The following is a 6,000-nucleotide window of genomic DNA, read 5'->3' as shown; positions in this document are numbered from 1 at the left end:
GAATTGATAACATGATGTGAGTATGTTGACATGAAATGAGATGTTGATGTGATGTGATTGTGGTTCCTCACACTAATGACCAGGGATGAGACGACCCCTGGGTAAGTGATGCTACAGGGAGGGCGTGCCCCTGGCATGGTGTGGGATGAGTGAGGCAATTAACCCGTATCACTTATGTCAGTTGTGGCGTGGCCTTGGCATAGTGTTAATTATAAGATTTGTGTGGATTGTGATGGATTGATGTAATTGTGAATTGAGATGTGAAGATGATGAATGATTGACAAATTATGATATATATAAATGCTGGTGAATATTTCATTAAGTAATGAGTTATGATGGGATTATGTTGTGTTTTTCCTTGTGTGCTTTCCATATAAATGTTTTCTTTTCTCACCGTACAACTTGTGGATGTTTTAGGTGAGGAAGATCCGGCTATGAGTGGCATCTAGAATGCCAACTGTTGAATTATGGGTATGCTCTCATATTGTGACATCGGGGCAGAGGATTTCTAGGACATGGATTTTGTATATGGATTTGGAGTTGCATTTATTATTTTGAAAACATTTTGTAACCTCTTATGTTTCACCTTCCAAGTTTCATTTTCAAAATATTTTAGATATTGAAGAACGTTTCTGAAGGTTTTTATGTGAACCCTTTTACGAACGTTGAAAAATTTATTTTCTTAATTTAATTACATTATTACGTTATATATGTTGGGGTAGTAAGGGTGTCACACTCCCAACGAGTGGAAGCCTCCAAGAGGAAGATGCAATGCCGGGTAATATATGGTGTGCTTTCGGGACAAAATGGACATTCCTCAACAAAAAACAAAATAAACATAATAATAAAAGTTTTATCACTGAAAATATAATTATCAATCTGAACCATTCATTTTTTTAATAAATTTATCCTACATCTTATATTGCTTACTTTAAGGGTGAACCACATTCTAAAGTTATATTTATAAACTTTTTCACCCTGAACCACTTCATACCTGAATTTGTAGCACCCGTTACCCCACATGCCTTAATTCATAAATAATAAAATATAACTAAATGACATCATCTCTTTTAAATAAAACCAAACTCATTCAAGTAGAGAGAATCACATTAATAACGTAAACAAACTAACATAACCAATGAAATTGCAAGGAAATAAAACTAATGTTTTCCAAAATAATTCAGCAGAAGCAACATCCTAACTACGTCCCAGTGTTAGATCCTATTAGAGCATAACCCATCATTGAAGGCTATGCCTCATCACTAACATCCCCAACCTCATAATGATGATCACCTGCATCATAAACAAGTTAAAAAAACACAAAAGAAAAGGGAATAAGAAACATTTCACTCTAGCTCACGGTGTAAGAATGCTAACCGAATAACCAAACATAAACAAGACAAACAACAAGACATAGCATATATAGAATAAGCATTATTATCACACTTGTTCATTCATAGCATAATAAATAATAACAGATAATATTATAATACATTATGCAATGCACACGAACTACATGTTAACATGCATGTGGTGTTAGTAAAAACATATCACACATGTGCATTGCCACTAGCAATATACGTAGAGTAGCCTAGGAGTACATGTCGGGTTACACCCTCTACGTATTCTCACTAGAAGGACATACTACCAAGGGTCTAGCTGGGATAGCTAAACTGCACTAGATACATCACATGCTTACGAAGGCAGGATTGAGACATCCAAATCGAGTTATCCTCAAGGTTGGTTCCCAAACTTTTACACAAGGGACCTTCCTTGGCAGTATATTCCATATCATACCCTTAAAAGCATTTTATGCATATGATGCATGTCAAACAGACTCAATGCATTACATCCACATGATCTCACTTCACATATCACATATTTTTCATATCACATCATATATCCCATGTTCATTCTCGAATACATAGATTAATTATTAGTAAGAAGGTAGTATCAAGATCACAAGATAATACATCATCCAATTCAAACATGGTTCCTACACAAGTATCATACTTTGTATCTCATACTAATGAATATGATTTATCTCAAATGATAAAGGTCATAAAAGGAAGAAAATACAAGAAAATAATGAGAAACATGAGCATTAGCCTGAGTCACGATCGTGACTCACAAATCACAGTTGTAACGTTGGTCACACCTATGATTGACTAGTCACGCCCATGACTAACCCAATGAAATCAAAAGGGTCAAAATTCGAATGAGTCACTATTGTGACTCATCGGTCATGCCCGTGACTGACTAGTTATAATCATGACTCATTGGTCACACCCGTGATGAAATATGATCATGGGATTTTTGACTCTTTAGACCTGAAAACTCGTCCTTTCATCAGAATTCATCATAAAAGATCATCCAATTGATAGAAACATTTTAATTCACATGCTAAACATTCCAAACATCACAATTTACACATACAATTACAAACCCAATTAATCTCTTCATACGATCATCAATGCATTCTTTTAGGATTTCTCATTAGAGCACCAAATTAAAACATGCAATTACAGGACAAGAATTTGAAATTATCTACATATACATACAATTAACATTAATTACAACATACAAAGAAAAACAAAGAATATAAAGACACATTTGGGGAAAAACCCTCATACATAGGCATACAACAGAGATAGGATTGGAGGTCAATCCCACTACTCAACATATAATCCGACACCTAGAGCACAAGGTTTCTCACTCTCCCCTTAGCTTGGTAATCAAAAGAAAATAGATTCTCAACTCCAGGATGATTTCCCCTTTGCTCCTATTCTTTTAACTCTAAAGCGTGTACTTAAAATAAAAGTGTAAAAAGGGTTTGATTAGAAAATTGCTTTTTTAACTCGAGGTTTCTCATTCCCACCTTACCTTGGTAATCAAAAGAAAACGGATGCACGACTTCGGGTTGATTTCCTTCTTACCTCTATTCTTTCAACTCTAAAGCGTGTACGTAAAATAAAAGCGTAAAAAAGGTCTAATTAGAAAATTTCTCTTTTAAAAACCTTAACTTCTTTTTAACCTTCTCGTTAAAACACTTAAGCTTATTTACTAATTTTCTTCCCTCTTAATTTAATTAAATAAATCCTTTAATAAAACTCCTTATATTATATTCTAAAATATATAAATAATTAAATAAATATTAATAAACCTTTATTAATTAAAATAAAAATATCAAAATTATTAATAAAATATTTGTATTATATTTTATAAAAAAAATGGATCCTCAGTAGAAATTGCCCAAGAATAAAAGGGGAAAATATTAGAATCATAAAACAGAGTAGTAATATGTTTCCTTGATTGAAACATACAAACTCTAGCATCACATGAAGGGTGTGTTCTCACCCAAAATGTTTGGAAAAACTAAACATGAAAATTGATTGAACAAATACAAGAGGATCTTCAACTTTGACATTTGGAGCATTCAAAAAAAATGGAAGAAGAAGCCAAGGAAAGCAACAAGTGAGAGAAAGTGAAGAGGAGTTACATGGATGGAGTTTGAAGAGGCATGGTCATCGTTTTGTTTGATGTGGGTGAAATCAAGACCTTGGACACCTTCTTTGCACTCATTTGAAAAGAGGCCAGGGTGGTATTTGATTTGCCATAGGCGTTTATGTAGCTAAACATCACATAACTGCAATCGGTTGTGACATCATTAATCTCATCAGTGAAAGGGCATGCAAATTGCTTGAAAGCATTACAGCACACATCGGGTGGGTATGCGGGTCCCTTGCATTGGCTTGTTAGGATTGTGTAGTTCTTGCTCTCAAAGTCAACTTTACAAGCTGCACACAACTTTTCACTTATATCACCTCAATCATTCAAAATCACATGAGAAGATACTTTGGTTAATGAGCTATAAAAATCACTCATTATTTTCATTATGGTTTTTAAATTTTATAAAAAAGAAAATATGAAAGCAACAAAGATATTCACTTAAAATGAAGATAAAAAAAGTAAAAACTAAATACTCGAGTAAAGTGGAACACTTTTCCATGATTCCATTCCAACATTGGAAAAGAGTAAAGAGTACTCTATATATATGTATTATGATAAAGACATTCTCATCAATGGCGTAGCATTAGTATGACATATAGATGAGTCATGCATCCACTAAAACTTTTCTACTTTTTTAGAGATCAATGAAAAACATAAATGGTAATCACCCTCAAGATTATCTATTATGAAAAACTTGTTTTTTCCCAAAAGGAAAAATACTTATACTTGTTTGCATTATATTACTAAATTTTGCACTTCTCAGTGACTAAGTCATTATATCATCAATCATATTACTAAGTTTTACAAGAAAGTTTGGTTCGTGCTATTCTCGAGGGTAGTTAAGTAATGTTTTGAGAAATTTCTCGTTAAATACTTATACGAAAAATAGTAGATAAACTGAGTCAATTTTTATTAATAAGTTAAAATTAATTCATACAATTCAATTTTTATAAAAATTCTTTCATTTGATTTTTCTAAAAATTAAGGTGCATAAGATTTTAATTAATAAAAAAGCTTTTCATATTTTCCTATTCTATAAATACTTGAAAAAATATTTTTACAATATAAGAAAATAGAAATTATCAAATATAAAAAAAAATTAATTTTTATCTTTTCTTATGGTTTTGATACGATAATAAAGCACAATCTTATTAATACATATAAGATAGATTGGATCTTGGGCACACATCTTATTTTCAACATTTAATTAAGTGGATATATAAACTCAAATGTTCTCCAAAGATTAAATCTAATTGATTTGTTCAAGGCTGCGGATTGTGGGGAAAAGTTCAGCCCGGATAAACGCAAGAAAACCCTTGATCTAAACATGTATGACGGGGAAACCTTGAGCATGGGGAAACGCAAGAATATAGTGCAACGTTTATCGTCTTTTTTGATAACTGCCATTGCGCTTTATTGGATTATCTCCGATACATGCAGCCAGTTATCAGTTTTCCAGCTTCAGCTAGGACGTGGTTGGTCCGCTTTGCTCCAGCTGCTCGGTTTAACAGTGTTTGTTTGGGCTATTACTGCAATGATTGTATTTGGTGCGCCATTCTCTCGCTTTCAGAGGACCCTGCTTATATTTTGGGCGATTCTGATGCTCGTCAGATCTGATACGTCAGGCACTGCACTCTACGTTTCAATATTGGAAATCCTTTTGACGGGTTGGCATGGGCTCGTGGTGGAAAAGCAGCCACCACTTAGTGGGTAACGAACTGAGGAGGTCACACTAGTGCAAAAAGAGGCTTTTACGTCAACTAAATAACGTCGGAAGAAGGCATCACTGACGTTACAAAAACACGGTGGCAGAATGGTAAATAATGGGAACTAATTTACGTCAGACAAAGTGGGGTCCGACGTAAATTAGCCCATTAACATCGGAGCTCTCACTGTCTGACGTAAATTTACGTCGGACCCCCTTAGTCCGACGTAAATTTACGTCGCACCACCCCTCACTCGACGTAAATATGCCCCTAAAATCAAACGCACAATTCATTTTTCATTCTCGCGCTCCCTGTTTACGGAAACTAATAATCCATTTTCTCTCAATCTCTAAGTCTCTCAGTGCGTTTGTTTCTACATTGGATGTTTGTAACTCTCTAAGTGTCTGCACATTACATGTTTGAGGTTAGTTTCTTGTCTATGCAAATTTTTGTTTTATTTTCTGCTATTTATTCATCTGAAACGGGCCGTTCTGGTTGTAGAACGGCCCGTTCTGCTTGTAGAACGGCCCGTTCTGCTTGCAGAACGACCTGTTCTACTTGCAGAACGGGCCGTTCTGCAGGCAGTACAGGCAGTACAGGCCGTTCTGCAAGCAGTACAGGTCGTTCTGGTTGCAGAACGGCCCGTTCTGCTTAAATTTTTTGTATTGTAAATTGTTTATCTGGAACGGCCCGTTCTGATTTTAGTATGGGCTGTTCCAGATAGGTTTTTGTTTGTGTATTATTTGTTTTTTTATTAGTTATTTTGTTGCTATATTGTTATTAT

The sequence above is a fragment of the Cajanus cajan genome, chromosome 8, assembly GCF_000230855.2.
Source record: "Cajanus cajan strain Asha chromosome 8, NIPB_CcT2T_4, whole genome shotgun sequence".
Taxonomy (NCBI): Eukaryota; Viridiplantae; Streptophyta; class Magnoliopsida; order Fabales; family Fabaceae; genus Cajanus; species Cajanus cajan.
The sequence above is the reverse complement of the archived record's forward strand: the minus strand, read 5'-3'. Positions refer to the sequence as shown.